The 25741-nt window shown below is 36.9% G+C and overlaps 1 long non-coding RNA gene across 2 annotated transcripts; it reads left to right on the plus strand.

Moving 5' to 3' along the window:
* The first annotated feature begins 495 nt into the window (after positions 1-495).
* LOC136007361 (uncharacterized) lies at positions 496-25175 on the plus strand. 2 transcript variants are annotated; one of them, XR_010609659.1, is made up of 3 exons: positions 496-595; positions 2503-2628; positions 24900-25175. It is a non-coding gene; the product is annotated as an uncharacterized LOC136007361 (long non-coding RNA). The 2 variants fall into 2 exon arrangements; XR_010609660.1 differs by lacking the exon at positions 24900-25175 and adding an exon at positions 3244-3395.
* The last annotated feature ends 566 nt before the right edge of the window (positions 25176-25741 follow it).

Consider the following 25741-nt stretch of genomic DNA (forward strand, 5'->3'; position numbering starts at 1 on the left):
ACCCGTTTCTCTCCACCAGCTCTGTGCTAATGACACTCACCAATGCCACCTGGAACTATGCTCTGCTTTCCAGCTGTACCCCCTTGTGCTCGTTGGTGGTGCTCCAGCCCATTAACTCTGAGGAAACAGCTGGCATTCCTTTAAAATCTTAAAACTTGTAGAAATGCATTAGAGACAATATACCTCTTTCTAGCACTAGAGGACCATGACAGTGAGCAAACATTTTGTCACTTGAAGACATGTTTTTGTTTTACACCTAACTTTATTAACAGTAATTCTCACATGTCTTGCAGTTGTAATCCATCGATTTCAAAATCCTTTATAAGAAAAACACATAGTTATATCCAAAGTTGTTGGCATCCTTAAGACACACCTAAAGTGCTTCTGCAAGTGGCCACCTCAAAATTAGGACTCATCCACACCTAGAGTTGCTTGTGGTGTTGTGTGACTAACCACAGGCTGCTCCCACCTGCCTTCATAGGTGCTTGGTAGGCAAGGGGGTAATTAGGGCTTCCTAATTAGGAAGGGCCTTGCAGAGCTAGTTTTTGGATGCTGCCTGTGGGGTTTTGTTTCTGCTTTGCAACTAGGACAACAGGTACAGTGTTTTTAACTCACTTTGCGTTGTTGCTCAGTGTTTTTTCTTGCTTTATTGGTTTGGTTTTTTCCAAGTGACTGTTACAGTCCTGGGTACTCATGCTCAGGTGAATGAGTTGGGTTTGATACTCAGAAGGGGTTTCAGAGTGGTGGTAGAAGCTATTACAAGAGAAATTTGGTTTTGTATGTATCTATGGAAGACCAGAAATGAGTGTTTGGTTTAAGTGTAAAAGGTATTTGCCTTTATGAGTGGTTTGCATTAGATGTAGTGAGTGGCTGACAAGGTAGGCAGGCACAAGAGCTCTTTTTGTGTAAGGTTTATTTGTTTTTGTTTTGGGTTAAATAGGGGAAAATAACAGATGAAGGAATGATCACTAGGGTGCTTTTATGATGCTTGGATTTATTGCTATCTACATTTTTTTTAAACTGTAAAAGCAGAGTGTAAGATGAATAACAAATATTGCTTTATGAGGTACTAGTGATTGAATATGTACTTATAATTTTCCCCCCACCATATCAAATTAATCTTTCTAAAAATCTAGGTACTAATGTCTTGAGCAACTGATTAAAGAAAGGACTTAAAGGTGACTCTGGCTATTTTTATAGCCCTTGTGATTCTTAATGGCAAGATGTGGATTTAACAGTTACTAGGATTATGTGGTATTTGTAATCTTCACAATTAATGCAGGTTTCCTTTGCATTTAATTTAGTAATTTTCTCTGTAGGTATCTCATTGCAAAAATCCATGCAATATAAGAACACGAGCAATTGTATTTGCATGTTCTTAAGTATAGTTCTGAAGCTGGATTTCATCTGAACGAATTGATGCTGTAATAATCCTGGACTGAGTAGGAAGCATTAAAAATACTACTTTCTAATGATGTTCAAGTGCTTTTTTTGCCAATAACTATATTTAAAAGGAACTTTCTGCTCTCAAGCTGAAAGTGATTGTACAATTTGTTACATGCAATTTAGTATGCATCACTGAAAACGTTGATTCAGTACAGGCAGAAACTTACAGAGATAAATTCAAATATTTTGTACTACTTGTAGATGTGAAATGCATTGCTTTAATTGCTAAAATTGAAGAAGGTGGATGAGAAAAGAATTCTGAACAGCTTCAAGTGAAGCAGGGCTGTGTCTTGGAAAAAGCACAGAGATCTCAGTGGTTCTTTCATGCTCTGACATCTAGAGTTGCCATCTTTCTGTCAGAAGGAGAAGGGAAAAAAGAAAAGAGGAAAAAATCTTCATATGTAGAAGGGAACTTGACTCTGTGATAGAGTTCATAATCATTCTGTATTTGGGGAAGAGCTCTATGACAAGGTGTAAAGTTAATTTTGCAAGAAAGTGAAGTGTGTCTCATTAAGCTTGGTTGGAATGTCTAAAAGCAGAAGTCTGCTGCTTCAAGAATTTGCTGCCACTTATTTTTAAAGTTCAAAATAACACCTTTGACCCAGATATAGTATGAGTATTTGTGGGTTTCCACACTTTTTGCATCTCAACAAGCTGATTTTTAATGCAGTTCCTTGTTATGTAAACAACCTAACCCTTTTTTCACTTTTTAAAAAGCATAACAACTGGCAAAACAACTCCCTACCACGCTGTTCCAGAACAGCATTAGGCTATAACACTTCTGAAGTCTCTAAGATAAAGAGCTTGCAGATTTAACAATTTTTGTTTTCTTAGAATGGATGGGATTAGTCCTTACAAATACCTAAATCTTCTAAAAGGATATTGATATAAAAATTTAATGGGTTTTTGTTGTTGGTTTTTGCTTGTTTGGGGTTTTTTTGGTTTTTTGTTTTTGTTTTTTTTTTTTTTTTTTTGTGACATAAGACTGTGTAGGTGCTGTCTTCAACTTTGTGAATAGTTAGCACTATTATTTTCCCCATCCCCTGTTTTTATAAGTTAGTGACTGGAAATCTGAAAAGCAGCTGCTGACTGCCTGAAAATGAGGCCTCCCTCTCTTCAAAGGCAAAGATAATTCCTAGTAAGAACCCATCAATATTCATCAAAGTCAGCGGGTGTCCTCAGGTAGGCATGGCTGGTTTTTTCCTGTGTACTTGATATAATGTCATAAATTTATTAGCCATGTCTCCTTTTTTGATGCGGTCCCTATCCCATCAGGAGGAAGAATGGTTCAGGTCCTATAAAATTTCAGATTTTTTAATATTAAATAAAACAAACAATGTGGAACTTCTACTGTATTTTACTAATGGTATCCTTTCTGGGAGACCCTGTAACTGGGTATGTGTATATGAGTATCTATAATTTAGTGTAATCCTTCAAGAACTGGGAAACACAAGCAATTTCAGCAACTTGTTTTCAGTGTTACTTAAGTGTCTGGGAAGCCAGTGTCAAATACTGAGACGCATCTGCTCGGTTCTGTTGGGTGCAACTCTAATTTAACACTTTTGCACTTGAGGGGCTATATGAGGTATAAACTATTTATTTTCCTGAAACCAACAGGTAAAGTTTTTTGCTGGCTCTGACTTTAAATTCTGTCTTCATTTTTCCTCTCACTTTTTTTGTTTTGTTTTGGTTGTTTCCCTCTTTTGAAAAGAACTGTAAATAGTTTGCATTCAGAAAACAAATATATACATTTGTCGTTAAACTCAAGGTAACTCTTTTATGTTCTCTTTCTGGCAGTATTGTAGCAAACTATAGCTTTTACATTGCAAACCAGCAGAACTGCACACAATGATATGGGGATCCAACAGCTGTTCTACAAGATTTTAATTCTGTTTTATTGGATTGTTGGTGGAGAGGTAAAATGAGAAGATAAAAATTGATGGAGACACCAGCTTTTACTTTATCTTTCTGTTTCATTGGATTCATGGTGGTGTTTCTACAGGGCAACAGAAAATCTTGTCAAATAAAATTTTATTTGTGTTTGGAAGGAAGGGTTGCTTTCTGTGGCTGAAGAAGCTCTGCTATTTTATATCCATTTGGGCTTTCAGTAAAGGTCAGTTGTTAACTTTGGCAGTTCTGAGGGTTCCCCTGCCCCCCTCTGCTTTAAACCTGCTCAGACAAAGCATTTTACTTACTACCTCCATACTAAAGAATTCATAAAATGCTTTACAATTTCACATTTTTTCCTGTATATTCTTTCGTTCTTTCCTATTTTCCGGTTCTGTTCCAGCAGGTTCATTTTCATTCTGATATGTTGATCTCTTCACACACAAAATAAGTTTCTGAGTTATGTTTTACCAAGACAGTGGTTTACACATTTGCTTCATAAAATCATGGGTGCTAAGATGTTGTGAAACTGAGTCCTACTTATTTCTATTTTTAAGTCCTGAAGTCTTTTAAAAAGAACTGTTCAACTCATGAAAGGATGAAAAACTGAGAGCCTTCTGTTTATCAATTTTAGGGCAGTCCCCTTTTGCTGCTTTTGTTAGTGCAATATCCTTTATTTTCTCTCATGTCCTTGCTGGCTCCTAAGGAGTTATCTTAAATGAAGACATCTGTTGAAGCCTTTGTTACAGATGGGTATTTTAATGAGCATTCCTGCAGTCCTTTTGTTTCAGTTACCAATTGTATTTTTTTGGTAGAATGACTGAAATATTTCAGAACAGTGCAGAAATAGCTTTCTTAAAAATGTTCAATCTGAACAAAAGGGCATGTGAAATACAATAGCACTAGAATTGCTTCTCCTAATTTAGCAAAAATAAGGTGAATAAAATTTATGTTGGCAGAAAATTCTTTTTCTGAGGACTGGATTTGATCACTCCAGGAAAATTTTGTAGAAAATTCTAAGAAGCTTGCTATCTTGCATCTAACAAGTGAAAGCAATGTTGGTGCAGTTCGGTTTTGAAACTTCGTTATTGTAATAATTTAGATAAGTTTTATTTGAATAATTTACATATTCTAAAGTATCTTAGTTGAAAACCTAAACTGAAGACTATTTGGTTCAACATTATGCAGTTTGTATAATGACCAGCAGATGTCAGACTTTCACCTTACAAAAAAAGCATGATCTTGATAAGTGTACTTTTTCGCCGTAGGATATAAAAAACTTTGACTTTAAATTTAGGTGTATAATGCAGCTTGTTACCCATTAGACTTGGGAGTTTAATGAATGATTTTTCAGTGTGTTTTGTATTAAGCAGTAGTGGGCGTAATGTGTCATCTTTTTGAATATTTTACATATTTATGAATGGCATATATAATATGGTAAAGAGTCAAAATTATGTACATGTGTATGTAAATTACATCCTTGCATATGTCTTCTCCAGACACTAAATGTCTGGTGACATTTACGATAGTAATATTTAGTTTACCCCTGCGATTTGACCAGTCATCTGTTGCAAATAAAAGATTCCTTACAGTTAAAGTCCACAATAGAGTCAGGACTCTGGAATATTATTATTGCTTCCTTTACAGACCTTTAATGGACAAAAGATGAAGTTGCAGGTGATAAAAATATGTTACAGAGTTTTGAAATATATTTAGGAGCAATGGTTAATTATCTCGCAAGTACTTTGAAACACAGTGCATTGCAAATATAAGTCAAATTTTTCAACTTCAGACTGTATGGGTAGGGGTTGTTGTAGAGCAGGACAGGATCATCTTCTTTCTGATGCTCTGCTGTTGTTGTGCATATATTTAAGGCAATTTTCAGTGCATTTGTTAACTGTTAAAAGTTTCCTATAGGAAACAAAAATCTCTCCTAAATATTTGGGCACTAGGGCAGGAATAGCTGCCCTTTGAAGTGGGGTGGTATTTCTCTACAGATAACCGCATTGACCCTGTCCTTTAAGGTAAATGTCTGTGTTCTGAGCATCTCCCCCTGCTAAGTGGGAACATCTGCTTCCCAAGGAGACAAGATACAAGTCAGTTGTTAGTGCTGCAGCAACATGAGTCTCAAAGCAGTCCTGGTTAAAAACAACAGAAAGGATTGAGCACAAAATGTAACTGCTGCCTTGGCGGTTCTCACTGTATTAGAAAAGAGCCACTATTTTTATCCTTTCCCTACCCTTTAGCTACCACGAATAGAAAGGATCAAAATAACTGGCATAAAAAAAATATTATCTTCTGTGTGTATGTGAAAGAAAAAGGGAGGAGTACATTTACTGGGCTTTTTTTGTACCTGTTCCAGAATGTTGTGGGGTTTCTGCCTCATGCACAAGCAGTAGGAAAATCTTTTTGATCAAAACCAAAGGAAGGACAAAGACTAGATTTGCTCTAAATAGGGATTAATAATGTTCATAAACCACTTTCAAAGTGCTGCATATTGAAAATGCCCAGATCAGATATGACAGAGAATGACTTTGTGTAAAGGTAGGAGACTTGTAGGAATATCTTACATGCTTTCTCCACCTCTTACACCCTGTCTCAAGAGCTAACACCTCTGTAGCAGCAATTAAGTGGTAGGGAAGAAAGAGCTTACTGATAAAATGCATTTTTTTCTGACTGAATAAAGTACAACTACTCCTTTAGTCATGCACAGAGGATCAGTTAATTTCTGCCTAACACTGCACTTAGCTGTTTGTGGTGCTCAGTATTAATTTCTTGCAAGGCTAGCATTTTAGGTTTCCATTTCTTTCACTTGGACTTCATTCGTTCATCTCCAAACTGCAAGAAGTTCAACCTAGTTTCCTAGTCACGTTTAGTGACTGGGTCCAAAGCCTAAAACGAACCAAGATGGGGCATTTCACCCTGACAGCACATGTTACAGTACAAGTTGCAAAGCAGCTTCTGGCAAGTTCAGTATTTCAAAGATTGCCTGGCACATATAGCACATTAAGAAACAGGTAACGGTAACCCTGTCAACTGATTACTTTGTGTAAACTATGACAGGTACTTTGGAAACGTCCTGTATTTGTGGGACTATTAGCTATAAACCTGCAGTGTGAGTGGCCAGAGGCAGTGCAGTGAAACCTCCCCAAAGCTGGGAAGGCTGGCGTACACACTACAGGGCTTGTCAAGCTGAAAGGAGGGAGCATGCCAGGGTTACTGTCAGGCTGGGATTTGACTGTGACTCTAGAGCTCTTACTCCTTTAGCAAGAGACTGTTGGAGCAGCTCCTGCTGCTTGGTCCTGTTGCAGGGGATTTGCAGTGCTCAGTGAGGTGAGCCTATGACAGTTTGGCTCACCTGAGCTGCTGGGATGAGCTTCTGTCCCTGGGAGGGCTGTATCCCAGCAGTGGGTGTATGTCACTGATCCTCAGCACAAGAATGTTTGGTTTTGGCTGAAGTCTGGCTCTTGGATCTTATTTTTATAGTTTGAGGTACCTGGTTTTGATTGAGGTGATGGCATGTAAGACATGCATCAGGAGAAGGTTCAGTTTTAAACGTAAAACAAGTGAAAATACATATGACCGTTCAGAGCACTAACAGCAAGACCTGCAACCACACAAATAGTCCTGCATGATGTCTTTCCAAAGGAGAAAATGCTAGCTTCCAGTTCCTATTGTTATAAAGGTTTTTTTAGTTGGCAGTATTAAAATGTACCAGTCAGGGTTCTGAAGAGCTAATCATGGAAACACAACCACCCAGTGTGAAATATTGCCAAATAAAATAATAAAATTTCCTTTCTTATTAAACTACATTAATGATTCTAATAATCTTTTATTAACACTAAATTAAGATGCTGAACTATATTTCATTAAGTAAAAAAGTTACTGACAGCAGTTTATTAGCAGAAAACACTTGATGTCACTAGATGGCAATGTTACATATAGAACTGTGGGCTTTTGTCTGAACTGTAAAATCAAGATTTTGACTTTGAGAGAAAGCAGGTTTTTCAGACAGTTTTCATGAAAAAAGCACAGCAAATGAGAAGAAAGATAATCTTGTCACAAGGCTGTTTCTTAAAAAGTGTGCGTATAACTGTGAAAGGAGAGAAGAGTTAGCGATGTCTGTGGTCAGTTGGCTTACTGATGAAGACCATCAGTAGTCAGAGTGAAACAAATTGCTTCAGGTATCTATCTAGTCAGATTTTGTATCATAGTGCTCCTTCCTGAAAGGGCAACTTGAAAGATCTTGGCATCCGCTGTCCTTCTTGGTATCTGAGTAACACTGTGTCTAGGCTGCAATCTGTTAAAGCTTGCACATATTTGGAATATTAGACCATTTGCCTTCTTCTCATGGATTTTTTTCTGTTTGGTGGGAGTTTGGGGTTTTGGGTTGTTTTGTTGTTTGTGTTTTTTTTTTTTTTTTGTTGTTGTGTTGTTGTTTTTTTGTTTTTGTTTGTTTGTTTGGGGGGTTTTGGTTTTTTTTTTTTTTTTTTTTTTTTTTTTACCTGCAGACACAACATTAAGAGGGGCCCATTAGCTGGAGGAACATACTGTGGGAAAATAGCACTTGAGAGAGCCTAATGTAATCATACTGCACTTGTGTTGTGCTCAGAAATTTCGCTGGTATTAAAGGGAGTTCCACAGGCAGAATGCAAGAAGGGCCCACAGCACGAAGATTGCATGCAATTATACAGGGGAAACTAAGCTTTTCAGTCTCCCTCACTTATCCCAGTGTTCCTGGTTATTGCACAACAGATGGGGGTGAGTGACCTTTTAATATACGTACAGACTAGTGCCCATTAATCTTGAGGGGAGGTAAGATTTCATGGTATGTAAGGGCGTTGTTGGTTTTTTTCCCCCTTGTGCTGAAATACAGAGATGCTATGGGGAAAGGAAGCCTTGATGATGCATTGACTTTACACAAGTGGCATATTATTTTAAGATTAAAATCGTATTCCGTTTCCTTTTTGCTGTAATGGATCATAAACCAATGTCGCACAAGATGAGTGTTTTTTATTTGCTGTTAAGAAGTCTCATGGCTGTAAGTTTAAATAAGTTTGTACTAAACAAGAAACAAATTTCTTAATTCCTATTTAGAGCCCTAATGTTAACTTTCTGTTGACAGGGCAACAAGGCATTTGAAAAACTGTCAGAATAGTTTTCTCACTCTTTCTTACCAGTGGTGAAGTTTCCATTACTGTTGTTCATTCATGAGAACAAGGGAAGTGATGCAGGATGAGCTGGTGAGGAAACTTAAAGGAAACAATAGTAATGACTCACAACTGAAGTCTGTGCTTTAGAAATTCCCACCTTTCAAAGAAGGTCTGCTAAAGAAAACTCAAAGTAATGTTCTAGCCTAATCAAAATTATACTGAAGGAATACTATGACATGCAAAGTATTGTTTTCGGAGAGACAACCTACTCTGATTGTACATTTGTTTAGAACTTTTTTTGGATTAATGGCGTGCTAAAAACTGCTTGCCCAATCCATTGTCTTCAGAGACTGCCCTTTCTTTGACAACTTGCAGGAGCTGAATTCTGCAAAAAGCTGACTGCTTTCTCTGGCATTAAGTTTCTCCACTCTGTGGAGCTGTCTTTTGAAGTGTTTAGCAGACTATGCTTAACACCTCAAAGGCTTGGGTCTTTAAAAAGTTAAATTCAGTTTAACAATATTATGAAAAGTAGCACTAAACCAGGAATGCAGTGACCAAAAGAATGTGTTGCAATGTAATAAGCCACAGACTGTAATCATAGAATCATAGAATGCTTTATTTTTTATGCATTTTACATGTTTGTGATGAGGGAATGATATTTTCAAACACAATTTCATCTTCTTCCAAGTTTTTTCCATAGGTAGTGTGTACAGCCCCAATAGATTTTCCCAAATGCTCCTCTTTGTGACTACACATGGGATCAAACTAAGTCACGTACCTGATTTCAACATGTGAGAAACATACTCTTATGGGTAGTGGGTCTTCAGTGCTGGAAAATGAAACAGAATCGTATCTTGGGGTAATTGAGTTCAGCGTTGTGAGATTTTTATCTGCTGCTGCTATGTGTCTCTGCATATGGCTTCTGTTACGTGACTGCTTAGAAGACTTATTTTCTCATGAATGCTTGTAGCTGTCATGTTAAATGAGTCTTGTTTATCTGGGAGTTGAAGTTAAAATTACAGAAGCTGTATTTTTAGTGGTGATTTGATTTGTATATAGCGCTGGGAACACTAATAGGCTGAAGATTCCTGTTAATCCCCTAAACAGAAAACATACTGTGTCATAGACAGTTATTTTCATGTTAATTTATCAGTACCCCTTAAGTATGTCTGGCAAATTCTTTATAAACTGTCATTTGGAAGAGTTACTTCTAAATGTGCATGTGTTCTGAATTTTTATTCTTATAGTAGAAATATGGGTATATTAATGTTACCAAACTACCAGATATTTCAGTGGTTGTTTACTGAAAATGTTTTTAAAGTCTTGGAATATGTTAAAAAAAGGAGCAATTTAATAAAAATATAACCTCAGACCATGCACAGAGGTAGTGAAATATTAAGGGTGATATATGCAAATTTGCAGAGCAATATTTTCCCTACATATACACATCATGATATTCATTAGGTGTGCAGTGGATCACTAAAATGACATAATTTTTGAGAGAGTGGCTACATGGTTGACTTCTGTGAACATTTTATTACCACATATCAGTGTGCTTTGGGATTTTCTTTAGTTTTTGCTTTAATAATTCTGACATACCTGTTTTCTTTCAACTCTTTTGCCCTGCCCTCCAACAGCTATTCCTGCATGCCAAGCTCTCTAACCAAACACCTAAACTCCATTCAGTGCAGTACTGCATTTTTGCAAAGGTGGTACAACAACCCCCAAAAAGGGCATCAGTATCTTCTCATCTTCCCTGGGTATATGCCTATAGACCACATCTGGATTCTTAGAAATTTGCCCATTGCAGGATCAAGTGTATTAAATGAATAAAAATCAGTTTCATTGCTTTGAACTGTTAGCTCAGTCTTCAAGATTTTGTTTTGTGTAAATGAACTGTATAAGGACTTTCAAAGGGGTACCTATTAATGGATTGAGGTGTTAAGTCATTCTTAAATTCCTAGACATCTTTCTACAGGAATGAAGTAGTAAATACAAAAAAATTCTTAGAAAGATGCCAATTTTAAGGAAATAATTTAGAAAGTAACAGTCTTCAAATGCATTTACTATAAAACAATTTGAATTTTAATACTTTAAAACATTACATTTTTGACTACAGAAATTACATTTTCCTGCTTTTATATGTTAACTTTTATTTCAAATGTCCGTTATAAGAGAGGTATGGAATGCGGAAGGAGATGACTAGGATTTTTCTTAATTTTATGTTTATATGAATGAAGTAGAAAGAATCTGACTTTCTGCCTCCATGTGAAAGAAAAGATTGAACTTCTCCCCATTCTCAAGTGCAGTGTCCTCAATCTAGATTTCCTTTTTAAGGATGATATACCTTCATTTCCATTTCAATATGCCACCCACTATATTGTGTAGCCCCGTTTGGTTCCACCAAGATTTTTTTGACTGTTCATATTTTACTGATACATATTTTAAGTAATCAGACTCTTTCTGCTTGGCCATAATTTGCTGTTGAGAGTTGTACTTTAACATATAATATTTATGTCTCCTTCTTCTGTTCTGCTGTTCTTTAATAATCTGGAATACAAAGCTTTCTGTTTTATCACTACAGAAATAGGACTAAGGTTTCCGTTCCTATGTAGTGGTCCAGAGTGTAGACCCATGTCCCCAGTACAACAGCTCAGTGAGTGGTTCTTCTGTGCTCACAGTGCTTCTGTTTTCAAATAGATCAATCAGTGGTCCATCTGAAGCCTGTGCTGAGCTTCTGGTTCATGTTGATGTAATTAAGTAGCATGAAAGCTTGTCTATCAGGCTATGTACTGCTATAGTTTAAATATGTTTGGCTGGAATTTCATTATTGAGCTAAGTGTCAAACTCCTAATGAAGCAAGTTAATGCCGGTAGTAAAGAGTGGTGGGAAGATGCTTGTGTTGCAAATGAGATTGGTGATGCTGTCATTGCCTAAAAACTGATCTCTGCAGGAGCAATTTTGTGGGTCTTTATTCTACTAATAAATTACTTTGTGCTGATGTGCTTGTCTTGTTGCTTGTTCTGGATCGAGCTCAGGGATCTCTATGTTGTATTTTAGTCTACAGTACACACATTATTCTGTTCCCTTGTGGGGTTTTTCTGTATATCTGAGCTAAGAGTGCTGGAAGAAGTAACAGACTAATCTGCAGTCTGAACTACAAAGTAGAGTGGGATAGGGACTCTTAAAAGGGAATATGTAAACATGGAAACTGGTATTCTGTTTCTGGAACTACTGAATTCTCTCTGTGGCTTCAGACCAGCTGTTTATTTATTATCTTTATTTACTCATCTGTGAAAGAAGGATGATAATTATTTACCTCACTAGAAGATTTAATGGTTCATTAGTTTATTTTCAAAGACGTCATGACAGCTGAAGCAGACCAGCACACACACACAAATTTCCAGTGGCCAGGACCTAGCCAGCTCAGTTATGTTGATTCTTACAAAAACAGCTGTCTCCACTTCTTCAGCAGGGAAACTAAGGCTGGTTTCAAGATGTCCTACCTTTTCCTCCTTATCTGCCTCAGACCTTTTTGTATTTAGATGCATTTCTTTCTCCCTGGAACCTGTTCCATTGTGGTTTATGACCTAAAAAACAACAGGTACATAGACTTGTGATCACTGTAGGAAGGTGGTCCTGTGTGCAAATGACTTTTCAAAATGCTAAAGAATTGGGGGTTTCAGGAAACTTACAATTCAGACTTCGTAGCAAAAAACACCCAAGTTTGATCTGCTTGCAGGGAGGGGACAGCTTTCAAACTTGGTAGAAAGAAGGTGAGCAGTGGGAAGGTGACATTGACAGAATAAAAATAATAGCATCATGTTCTAGCAAAAGTGAACGTTTTGGTAAAAGTGAATCACAAAAGTGCCAGATAAGACCTGTTTCACTGCCTGTGTAAATGAAAATATAAGCTGTGTTGTGTTAGCAAACTAGGTAGTGTTTGCCTGGCATTTGGAAATGCAGTTTTTGCAGGTAAGATGCGTTAAGTTCTGCTCCTGTCTTGTCAGAGATTACCAAAAAGCTTTGAAGATACTAAATAAAAATTGCTTTGCTTGTCAAATAATGTACGCATATATTTGTATATTTCAAAATATACAGAGTTACACGAGATCTGACATAAAGTGAGACTTTGTGCATTTTTGGAAAGGGTTTGTTTTTTCTTTTTACAAACAGGACTTCAGGCTATAAATAAGAAAATAATCATTGATGGCTATTTGTCCTGCTACAAACAAGCTAGCGATGCCGGAAGGATTTGTCTCTTTGGTCATTAAATATTTTTTTTAAGTTTTCTCTCTCTTTTTGTTTTTTTTTTTTTTTTTTGTTTTTTTTTTGGTTTTTTTTTTTTTTTTAATTCAACTTCAGTTCAACAAAAAACTACATTTAAAATCATTTGGATTTGAAGTCAGGTGTTAGGTGTGTAGAATGCTTTTATCTTAAATAAGCAAGTACACCTGTAATTTCTGTTGTTGTTGTTGTTTTTGTTAGGTAAGTTAGGTCAGTAGGATTTAGATTTACTTCTTGGAAATCTCCTTATGTGTTTATGATTTATGAACTGAGCCCTGGAAAATACTTCAGCAGTACAAGGTAGCAGCATTCAATATTGAAGAATATGAACGTATTAGTAAAATACTTAATTTTCTTAATCATTGCAAAGTACTTATAAAGGCTTCTGTGGTTAAGATATTTGTTGTCATTGGGTTTAGTATTTTTCAGATTTACAAGAAGTAAGTGGTTAGGACTTAGTTTTTGTTATTCGCATTGACCATGTCCTTTCCTTCTATTAGATGTGTTGAGGCTCAAATTCCGTGCAGAATCATGAAGATTATAATGGATGAAGCAGTTAAATTCTGTTTTAATTTTGATGTGTATGCATTACATCCTGGAATAAAAATATGTACAGTCACCTTCTATATACTTACTACTGAAAAAAAAATAGTTCTATCTTTGCTATAACAGCCAAATTTTAGATTTAAAATGCAAGGTATGGCTAAAGGTTTTCCTTTTTTCTTTCTAATTCCAAGGCAGGTTGTGTTTCAGTGATGAGGGAGGGACCCCTGAAGACCTTTCCATCCTGAAAAGGTTTTATCAAAGATTTGCACAAAGCAAAATTGCCTTTCTTCTGGCTCTTGTCCTGTCTGTATAGATAGCTTCTGAATAAAAGTATTAATATTTAAAATTGACGTAGATAAACAGAATGCTGGCTAGTACTTGCATGGTTAGTTGTTTCCTGTTATATGTTTCCTGTGATATGTTTTGGGTTTTTTTTTAATTGTAGCTAGGGATATAACCGTGCAGCTATTATTTTGTTACAAATTGTGAGGCTGAGTTCCCTCACCTCTTTCGTAACTCTGAGCTTCACCATTTAAAAGGGCTTTATTTCATAATAAAACCAATATATCTATTGTTACATTTATTCCTGAAATATTCAAAAGCTTGCAATTAAGGAGAAAATTTCATAAGGTAGCATTTCATAGTTTGTTATCCGAGTTTGTATCAACAATAAGTCTGCATAACTAAAAACTAAAGTGCCTTAATGGTGAGGGACAACAGGCTTCATTATTTCAGACTTGAGACTTGACACAGTCTAAAACTGCTGCCAAGAACCCTTAGAGTTCAAACATTGTTGGTTTGAGGGCTTGTAGAAGCAGTACTAAGCTCTTCCGCTTCTAACTCATGACTGCATTCCTGCTATCTCTTGCCTGCCTTGACAAGCCAAGAAGGCAGACTGAGGCATAGCTGGATGTGCAGGGATGTGAGCACAGTGACTAGGAACATCTGCAATCTCCCAGCAGGAAAACTTATAGCTGAATGATGGCAGCTTCACAGGCAGAGACAGGGGTTTCTGGTGTCAGAAGCGAACTGGTGTACAGAGGCATTTGCAGCACGACAGCCAACATTCAGCTACCCAAAACTACAACTGTGGGGCATAGTTTTCCTCTCTGCTGCATGGCTTGAGGGAACAAAGCCCTGTAGCACACTGCGAACAGACTACCATCTCTGTGGATTTTTGGTGGATTGGTATAGTGAATAATTTCAGGGCGTGACTGCGGAGTGCAGGAAGGATACTTATTCTGTTATTTTCCTATGGAAGATGTCTGTTACAGACATTTGAAATAGCCATAAAAAACGTTTGTCTGACCACCTAAACTCTTGAAAATCAATGTGGAAACATTTAATTCCACTTTGTTTCCTGAGGTGACCTCAAACTTTCAGTGGGAACCTGCTCAACTACTGCCAGGAAGTGTTTAGTAGATGGTTGGTGTACAAAGATTTCCCTTGACACAGCAATGAACTTTTAGATCTGAAACTTGTTATACAAGCATGCTCTAGTATCAGCCACTAGTTCTGATGATTAAAGAAATCTCATGATTAAAGAAAACAGTAGTAGCCAGAATCTGAAGTTAATGTAATTTGCAGCTGTTACTGTTCAACATGACAAACAGACAGATGGAGGTGAGGAAAAAAGATGACTACAAAGTCAAGAGACTTCCCCTCCTTACAATCCACCCCACACCCCCCCCCCAAGTTTTTTAAACTTTATCTTCTAGTCTTACATCTAAGACAGTTTGGGAACTTGAATGAGTTTGGGTATTTATATATTGTTCTTTACATTTGTTGCTGAAATTATTGCGAAATCTACAGACCTTCATAGAGCCTGAGACAGCTAATAATGCATACTAGACTCTGTAACTGGATTTTGTGAGTATGAAACCCCAGGCGATTCTTTGGGATCATGAGTACTGGGAGCCCATCATAAAAAAAAATGGAGATACTCAGCTTTGCTGTTCTATGGAATTCTAAAAATATTTAGCAATAAATTTTTTCCTCCCATCTGATGCAAAAATGCAGATTTGTCAGATTTGTTCCCCCCAAAATAAATGATGAATTTCTTATTTTGAAAAAATTATAATTCTTCCTTGAAAATTTCAATTTAAAAAACTCTAATTTTTAATTCATACCCACTTTTTAATCAAAATTTATTAGAACAAGCTCAAAACCATTCAATTATATTGGAATACTTCTTTCCACAAATTTTTATGACTTTGGCTTTTATCTTTAGTTTGTCAAAGGAAAACACTTTTAGAGATATGAAATACTTTTCCAGGCAGAAAAAATTCAACTTCAGTTCAGCCTAAATTGGGTAACAATTACTAATGGGTTTATTATTATTAGATTTTACAACTTTGGAGTCGGGAACCTCACTTTCTGTATCTTGGAATTTTGGACACGGGACATTCTTGGACATGGGAACATATATAAATGGTCAGTGGTTTGCAAAATTTTGGGGTCAAGTTAACGGCTATCAAATATCAGAACTTCTGGATCAAAACATACTTTTTAAAGGGCACCCAAAAAGCAGTCTTGAATACGGTTCTGTGAATTACTGAATTCTCACAAACCACAGTTTGGAAGCTGCCGCTAAATATAGCACCCATTGTTTCTCCTTACATAGGAGGATGTGAAATAGGCAGAGAAAAACTGAAATCTGTAAAATTTATCTACCTGTAAAATGGGTTAATGATGTTTCCTTCCTTTAAGTATTCTGAGATCCCTTCATGAAAAATGATATATAAGAATAAAATAGTAGTGTTGCTTGTTACTGCTATCTAATAAAGAAATACAATGCAGTTTGCTTAAGTTGTATTAGCTGCAAACTCATTGCAGAGGATAAAGAAGATGGAAAACTCAAACATCAGATTTTTTGTTACAAATAATAGCTGAGAACTTTCTCTTTGTAGTGAAATAACCACAAGGCCATGGGTTAACTACGATTTTCTATCAAGAGTCAAAATGATAAATCCCATCATTTAAAGGCTATTTATGGTTATGGTAAAGGTTATGGTCTAGTGTAAGTTGAATTTCTTTTCAGAATGCATGTGATATTTCATAGCTGGCAGAATTTTACAAAGCATATTAATGCTGTAATACATTATTCTTTGAAGGTAAGATTTGGTGCCTGACTCTTTCGTCCTTTTTTTGAGTCAGCTAGAAATAAAGCAGGTAACCAGCTCAGGATCTGTGGCTTTATTTAAGATTCCTGTAACATGCAAATATGTTTGCATAACTACCTAACACGAAGAAGGAATAATCTGAGTGCAAACTTGAATCTCAGTTACTAATAGAATAAGCCCTCAAAAAGTATGTAGTTTACAGTGTAATTAGGAGTTAGGAGTATTTAGTTATGTACTGTAGCAGTGAAGAGAATTTAAATACACCTGTTGAGATCAGATATGCACTGATTCTGCTTTAAAAATAGTCCATGTGCTTACAAGAAAACTGAAAAAAAGTGTGTCATTGTTGAGAAACTTCGGCTTACTTTAAGCTTTCTATAAATCGTAGCCATCTGTAAATAATACCTGCATTATTAAAAGTGCCAAAAAAGAAATCTCAGGGGCTGGACTGGAGGATCTCGAGATTCCTTCCAACCTAAACAATCTTGTGATTTCTGTATCTTAGGAATTTAGCATTGGTGCAATAATGTTTTAAGTCATGGAATATTTGAATAATTTAAGGGGAAGGACACCTCAGGAAATCCCAAGTAGGGCCACCTTTGACTTAAAGTCACATAATTCAGGGTGTCCAATGGCAGGGCCTTGCCATCCAAGGACATCCTGCCATCCCAGCCAGGAGCAGGGCAACCAGAGGCAGCCCCAAGCATTCAGCATCTACCTGGGGATGGGCCAAGGCCAGGCCTGGACATCAGCCCATGAGTGGGAGTCAGAATCAGCCCCCATAAAGGGAATCGGTGATAGACACAGCTTCACAATGGTGGGGCAGGGCTGTTGGAAGAGGACAATGGCCTGCTGGGTCATGGCACAGAGTCCCACACAGTTTGATGTCAGTGGACACTTGCACAGGCCCTCACCCAAACTGGCTGATGATGATGCCTTGGGCTGACCCTGTCCCAGTTTGCCCTTGGTTATGCTTGGTGGTCTGCCCCATGCCAGCAGCCAGAGTAGGTCCTGGATCAGGATCCCAGCCAAGGAGATTCCATGGCCTTGGTGGCATTCCTTACCGCATCTATGTGTCATTGGTTTATTTTAAGTAGCTGTTCTTCACAAATATCTTCTTTCAAAAGAAGATCTTCAGGCTGCAAGATGCTGCCAAGTCGTAAACATGCTACATTGAAGTTGCTATTTAACATGATGCTGTGAACCACTGAATAGAGCTTACAGGTCAGTTGATAGTACCAGTACTCAAAATCGCATTTCAGAATTGTGTGGTTCAAGCTCATCTGTGTTTGAGCTGTTTTTCTTGAAATGAAAACTGAAATTTGCTGTTTAATCTAGAATTAGAGTAGTAATGGTTATATGCACAACACCTTCTGTCACTGACTGGTTGAGCTATCTTTAGGTCGGACTGCAATACTCTAAATCTTTAAGATTTTATTACAATGGACTCCTTTGCAGTGCATCAGGTTCTTGTGGCTGAATTGTAAATTGTATAGTTACTCCAAAAGATTTCCCGCCTGTGCTGCTTTACATGTTGTGAATTCTAATTTCAAGTTGGGTTTAGAAGTTTGTTTAGTAGCTATGTCTATGCCACAGTCTTACTTAATCTCTTTCCATATGGCATCTGTCACTTCATCACCCTGGAAGAGGTTCGGTTGGCATGTGAACTGCGTGCAAGTCAGCTGTTCTTCCACTTTTTAGCGATTTTGTAGCCCATGTCAGAACTTTATGTTCTTATTTGAAGTCCTTTCCCTCTTTGCTGCTTCCACAGGTTGCTGTGATTAATTATGCTGGTGAGTTGTAGTGACTTACCGTGAAGGAAGAAGGCTGGTATGGCAATGCCAAAACAAAAATTTAACCAACAAACCTTTTAAACCTTTTGCGTGTGTGTTGGAAATGAGGAGAATAGGTCAAGTTGTTAGAAATCCTGGAGGGCTTCTGAACAGTGACTTGCAATCAGAGCAAGATGGCTACTAAAATGCCATCCTTTTACAGGGGCCATTTCTTGAAACTGTCAATTCCATCAACTTTTCCCCTCTACTTTCAAGCTTCTTCATAAACTTCCTTTAAACTTCTGATAGCATCAGCCAGAGACTGATGAAGGAAACAATGTGGTCTGTGTTTCACTTTGAGACTTAGAGGGTATGCAAAGATACCAACATCAGCAGATTCTTGTGAAAGCACTAAAGTACTTTCCTTCAACATATTTTACTTCATAGAGCCATGAGTCTCTGCTGGGTAACAGTTGTAGTTTTAATCTGTAGAACCATAAAATATGCTAATTCCACCTGTATTATCAGTGTCTGTGATATGAGTATCAAATGCACTGTCCAGATTTTGAATTTTTTTCCTGAAAACTTTCAGAAGAGATAATGACGATTGTAGTTGTTCCTTTTGTTATCTTTGATGTTAAATGCTTTAATTTTATGGCATGTTATCTGTGTAATTTTGCACTGTTTTCCAATTCTGTGCATAATTTTAGCTGGAAAGTTGCTGACCAAGCCTGACACTGTAAAAGGCGGCATGTCCGTGTTATGCGAGTCTTCTTCACGCATGTGTTCAACAGTGATTTTTTTTTTTTTTGTCTTGGTAATAAATTATTTTTCTTGTTTGACAAACAGAATAAATGAAAAATGTTTTAATTTCTCATTCAGACTGAGGATTGTATTTTCTGTTTATACTGAGCTGCTACACCTGTGGAAGGCTAATGCCGTTATGTGTGTGTCGTTAAGGGCAAGCAGAAGAAAATAAAGCTGCAGAAATTTTCAGGATTAAGTTGGTCAAACACATGTTGGTATGGAGAAAAGTGCATGAAAATGACAGCATCTGATCTGGCTTTTAGTTTTTATTTGATTTGTGAAGCTGCAGTTTAACATTCTTTGCTATTTTGCTTGAAAACTGTGTATTTGATATAAAGACTTTACAAAATCTTAGGTTTAGGATTTGTAAAATTGCTTTCAAAGTCTTCATCCTGCAAATCAAGGTTATTGTTAAAAAAATAAGCAGTGGGGTACAATTTGCCTGAATACTTACAACTCATAAGGTTAATGTTACTAGGCTTTGCATGGTTGAAGTTCAACATTTTTTGGTATTTTACCTGTAAACTACATATTTTATGTAGAAATTTCTTATTTCTTTGTTTTTAAGGATCATAAACATCTTTAAGATGTCAAAGACAATTTTTAGAATTTTTTGCGCAAATTACCCTTTCTGATCCTTCTTTTTAAGTCTACAACAGAAGAATATAATTTGATTCTATGTTTACAAATGATAAGATTAATGATTTCAGATCTATTTTTCTTTTGATATCTGTATTTTGTCTGTTCAGAGTACTACCGCCTGCAGAAAACTACACTTTCTCATGCTTGCTTAAACACTTTTGATAAAGTTAAGATGCAGCCTTCAGTGATTAGCATGGTATTTCTCGTTTCCTAGAGACGAAGTGCTAAGTCTATTAGACATTTCCTGCTATTCTTTTGAATTGTAAATACTATTCTTGTAAATTGAAAAGGCCAGTGTAGGGAGATATTCATGCAATTTCCCATCTATTAAAGACGTAGGTTTGAGAATGGAGAAACAATAAAATGGAAGTTTTTCATAGAAATTAAGGCACACTATAGGTGGAATTCACACTCTGAGCATTCACAGAGAGCAAATATTTGGAATACTAGCATCAATTATTTTCCTTTTCTCAGGATCTGTTTGAAGAACATATCAGCACATAACTAAAGCAAATGGTCAAATCCTGATCTCAGTGATGCTGGAGGAAAGTCTGTAGCAACTCTTTTTAGTGCCAGTGAAATTATTCAGTGTCATTGGTGAGATCAGAATTTGGCCTCCTGCTTTATCTTTTCAGAAAGTCCTTCAGTATACAAATGCAGATGTTCTAATTCTTAAATTAAGCTATTTGGCTAGCATTTGGAATAGCAGCCAGTAGGAACACAGAGAGCTCACAATGTACACTGAGCAATGTACACTGTTTGTAAGAATTAATGTTTATAGCCGGATACAGCTGATTTGGAGGCAAGAGAGAATGGAGGGAAAAGGAGGAGGAGAAGGAAAAAAAAAAAAGTAAAGTCCAAGGAGGGGGAGAGCAGGGAGAATGAAATCACCCAGCCTCCTGAATGTTAGCTCTGTGTGTCAGCCTGAAGAGGAAGAGGACCACCCATGGGGAGGACAAGTGAGCCTAACCTTCACTTGAAATCTGGCTGCCTTTGAAATGCAGCATCCTACAAAGCAGCTGCAGCAAAAAGTATTAACCAGCCTCAAGTGCAGGTATAAACTGAATGCTACCCAGACTTCAGGTGCATCCTGTCAGCTGTGTTTATGTATGTTTATCTAAAACATGTGATGTTTATTGGACTTGGTTAATCTTTGCTGGTGTGGAAGAGCTCAGACTTGGATGACCCTGCTGCATTTCAGGAGGGCAGGTGATAGCTGCATCATTTCTTTCCTTAAGGATTCTGCTGGGAAAGAATGAAATTTCATTACAGCTTAGATTGCCCAGGAGTTGTTTATGAATATATCAGTATTTTCTGAATTGACCACGTTTCTTGAACATGGAGGCCAAGATACTTTTACATGGATGCTGGCAAGTCTTGGTGTGATTTTTTTTTTTTTTTTCTTTTTCTTAGTTCTAGCTTGAACTTTTAAAGTTCTTCCCTTCTCTGTGCAGAGTTTTGAGCCCTTTACATCATTATACCCTTGTGGCTGTAGAGAGCACAAGGTAAGTAGAGAGAGGAATGCTTGTAATTCAGCCTCTTACTCTCCTGTGGTAATACCTTCGTTATAATAATTTTTAAATAACCCCCTTTAATACTAAAGCCATCTGGGATAGCAACAGCATCTAGAATTTTCTACATCAGTTTTGTCCTTAAAAGCAAAACAAAACAAAACAAAAAACCCAATGCGACACCCTCCTCCCCACCCCCCCCACCCCCCCCCCAAACCACACACACACAAATCCCAGGCAAAAGAACTTGTACTCAGAATAATAACAATGTTGAGCTTCCTCAGCTCAAGGTTTCAGTGTGTTTCACACCTTTGGCTTCTAGGCAGTCCTTAAGAGTCCTTAAGAGAGTCCTTAAAGTCCTTTACTGCTTGTGCTGCAGTAAAGAAAGCTTGCAGGTGCATCTGTGTTTTCCTTTCAAAAGTTTTGACTGTGAAAGCAACCCCTTTGTTTCTCTTACTCAAATGGGTGTGCTTTGTCCTTAGAAATAAATGTTGTCCAGTTTACAGAAAAAGAATGTTGTTCTTCTTATTTCCAGGGACTAGCTGTGAGGCCTGGTTCATTGATGCCCATAGTTCTGTTCTCAAAAGTTCTTCCATTGCTAGAAGTGGTGGGATAGCGCCTTGTTGTAGCTCCCCTCTGGTTGGGAGAAAGAGGGGCTAGAAAGGGGAAGGCATTCAAGACAGATTGTTTTTTCATCAGCAGAAGTGCTTTGCTGTCTTACTGATAAAAGCCCCTTATACAAGTCTACAGATTCCAGCTTATGGTCCTCTTTCACTTGTACAACAAGGTGCTCTTTAAAATAATATGCTTTGCACTTATTAGTGATGTTTTCCATGCCCAAATGTACTTACAAGTTGTATATGCCAGTCAATAATTTAAGAAAATACTCAAAATGAGGTTAGAGAAAAAAGTTTATAGTGTGTTGTGTCCTGTGCTAAAACTCTAGTGTGTGCACACATGTGTTTTACTACTGAATTATTTGGATTATTATTTTATCTCAAAGTAGGGGGTTTTCATCCAAAAGTTTTGCAGAGGGATAAAGCAAGACATAGAACAACTCTTGCCAAAGGTGTCTTGATGAACAAGAGTTGGAGGTACTGCAGTAAAACCAACTTTTTCATTCCAGTAATTTTTTGAAAGATGATAATATATTGCAGCTGTTATACTGCTATAGTTGTCTTTTACTAAATCACATTTTTGTAATAACAAGGCATATAAATTGTACCAAGTAACATGTGAAATCTAAAAATAGTAATTCTTGTGTTGTGTCAACATCAAAGTCTATAGAAAAAAACCTAAATAATAGACAGTAGGAAAGTGTGGAGTTTTTTTTATTTGGTTTCAGGTTTTTTTTAATGCCTTACTTTTTGAACTATTTGTAAGCTTTTTCTCATTATAAAAATCTGTGTAGGCTGCAGGGTAGGCTGCCTGAGTTAACTCAAGAGAAATCTGTCCAAGGTGAAGATGACACCTCTGGTTCAGGAAGTCACTAAGTTGCAAGCTAGCTGGAGATTGGGAGAGCATTTAGGGGAAATATCAGTCTGTACTTGCTCTATTTATTAGCTGCTCCTGGTCATTTTGTTCACCGGAAGAGGGGGTGCTTGTCCAGATGATACTTTAGCATATGCCTGTGCCTTTTTTACCCAAGAACCTGAATAGAAAAGACGTGTAAGTCAACAAATAGTAGTACTGCTTTTTTAGGCTACAATCTGAACTTGTCTGGTTTTACAAGTCTAACGGAAAATGTTATGACTCTGAAAACCACAAAAGAACACTTTCATTATGGCATGTTGTAAAAAAGTACATGAATAAGCATTCGTATAGCCTGTGTGCTCTCATAAATGTTTTGGGTTGTATTTGAAGTGGAAAGCACAGGAGTCTTGAATAGCTGCTTGCAACAAATCCAGTCTTAATAGATCAGTGCCGGGAGTGACACATAATTCAAAATTATTGCAGCTGGATGTCAGCTAGCATGGACTGGTTCTCAGCTTTTTTTGAGTAAAGATGTCTGTTTTCCCTGCTCCCTACACCCTTCACCCATTTCTTTTAAAAAAAAAAAAGAAACAATTACTGCGGAGAATGGGAGCAGCGCTGTGTTGTGGGGTTGCTTGACCACGGTGCTATAGGGAAAAAAAAGTGAAAAACTAAACAAAATTACAACATCATTCCTATAGGAAAAAAAGAAGAGTTTATTTCCCCATTTTTAAAATAATCCTACTGTAGTTTTTCATAGGAACCTTTTGAAAGCCTTTTCACTTTCTGGCACCGGATGTATTTGGAGCAACTGTGTTTTGTATTACCGTGTTGCACTGGGATATCCTGGTGTTAAAGAATATTTTCCTTTTCCCATAGATGCCAGCCAAGACATGCTGAGGGCAGAAGAACTATTATTATATGAAAATTACCAGCTATTCTGTACTTCATAGCTGTTATTCCTTTCTGATAAGAACCCCTTTCTGAAAGTGCCTGCCTGTTGAGGAATCATTCATACCCCATACATTTCAAACAGAGAGCACTACTGAGACCATTCATGTGACTCACTGCTCCATATTGACCCTGATAACTACAGGAAGTTATCATTTGTATAATTAAGAATTTGAATGGGATAGCATTAGGTGCAAGTGTTTGCCTTCTGAAAGCAGGAAGGTAAAGTAGTTTGCAAGCAATTGTGCAAGATGGGCAAGACAAGGACCAGCACTACTAGACCTATTAGAAGAATGAAATAAAAACCTACTTTAGCAGTTGTGTTACAGAATTGGTATTCTAAATTCCTTTCTCAAAGTTATTTGTTCAGAATGTGCATGGATGTGTGCATGCTTTTTCTCAAACCTCACTCTTTTCTTTTTTTTTTTTTTTTTAAGTGGGGTGAATTTTTTTCTCTGAAAAGCAAAAAATACAGTACAAACTGGACAGAACTAACATGATCAACCATGAAGATACATAAGCAATCACTTATGCAGAGAAATACAAAATAATCAGTCCTTGTGTAAGAATGACTGAGCTGTTTCTGGTAAGAACTTAAGTGATAATTGAATAAATCTAGATGAGAGAATGGTGGAAGCAAACCATTGTAAAGGAATAGGAGGCTGAGATGTTCACTTCCTCCTTTCCAGCAAGAAGTGAATAAAGAAGGAAAGGAGGTTTGGCCACCTCTGGCTGATAATGAATGAAACATGCATTTTGCTGTCACAGAATCATTTAATGACTTGGTTTGTTTATTTAGAGGCCTCCATAAAAGTGTGCCATAAGAACTGTTGAGATTTAGATTTTCCTGTCCAATTCTAATAAACAGCCTACTTTGAAGATAAAATGCCTTAGCTATATAACTATTCTATGATTCTATATAGTATACCCCTCTCTGTCCCTGATATTAGGATATTTTGGTCAGTAGTTTTACACATGATGGATAAATTGTTGATATACTTTGATTACATTGATTACTCTCTTAGGTGTTATCTACTCCAACACAGCCCCGTGAATAAGTGTCCATTTGTATGTTTCAAGGAAGCTCATGCTTCTAGTGTTAAACAGGAATGGTGCAACTTAATCCACTAAATGGGTACTTAAAAAAATTATAGGAAATGATTGAATAATGTAAAAACTTTCTTTTTAGCTCTTGATAATTGTGTGGGAAACCCTACAGGAAAGCAATGAATGACATTTTCATGCCTGACTTCTGGAACAAAAAAAAAAGTTTGAAATCATGGAATTCTGGTTTTCTTTCAGATCACTGGGCCCAATGGAGTCTCGCTCCTGTTTCCAGTGGGTTGCACCTAGTGACAGAAGTCAAGCTGAAGTTATTTAGTAGAAGGACTTATGTAATTTAGTATTTTTGTTATATCTGAATTATGCAGAAACCCTGGAGATAGCTGCATTAGTAGCTTAAGGACAGAAAAAGATTTTGTGCTGACCTGGGAAGAAAAGCCTGTTTGCATCTTTGTCTCAGTATTTTAATTGTTACAGCTCTGTACTTTTAGAAGCCTAAAGAGAAATATATTTGCTCTGGTGTATTCTAGTGTGCTTCAGTTCTTAACTTTGCTATTAAGACTAAACCATTAAAACAGGCTGTTTGGATTGCCTGCATTTTAATTTTAAGGTTATTTTTATCCTCAGGTCAATCAGCTGGCCACTGATGTAGTTCTGATTTCTTTGAGGCTTGTGTTATGCTGCACCACCTTTTCAAATTTCGAGTTTTGGTTGGGTTTTTTAGGTGTATCAAATTTATCTACCTCCAAACTTTCTCATGGAGGAAAATAGCAGATCTACATAGAAGAAAAGCATCAGCATCTAGATATAGAATTATAAAATCATAGAATAGTGTGGTTTTGAAGGGACCTTCAAAGGTCATACACTTCTGTACTCATTACTCAGAATTTTCAAGGCTGATATAAAGTTATTTACTATATAAAGATCTTTAAGGGAAAATAGATCAAAACAAACCAGAATAAAAGCATATTGTAGAAGTGTTTCTGTAGCTGCCATGTATTTGAGATATCTGCGTAACCATTTTCTGGTTGTGAAGCAATCACTGATCAGTAGCTGCATGTACATCAGTTCTTTTGTGGGGT

This window comes from Lathamus discolor, chromosome 1 (genome assembly GCF_037157495.1).
Source record: "Lathamus discolor isolate bLatDis1 chromosome 1, bLatDis1.hap1, whole genome shotgun sequence".
Taxonomy (NCBI): Eukaryota; Metazoa; Chordata; class Aves; order Psittaciformes; family Psittacidae; genus Lathamus; species Lathamus discolor.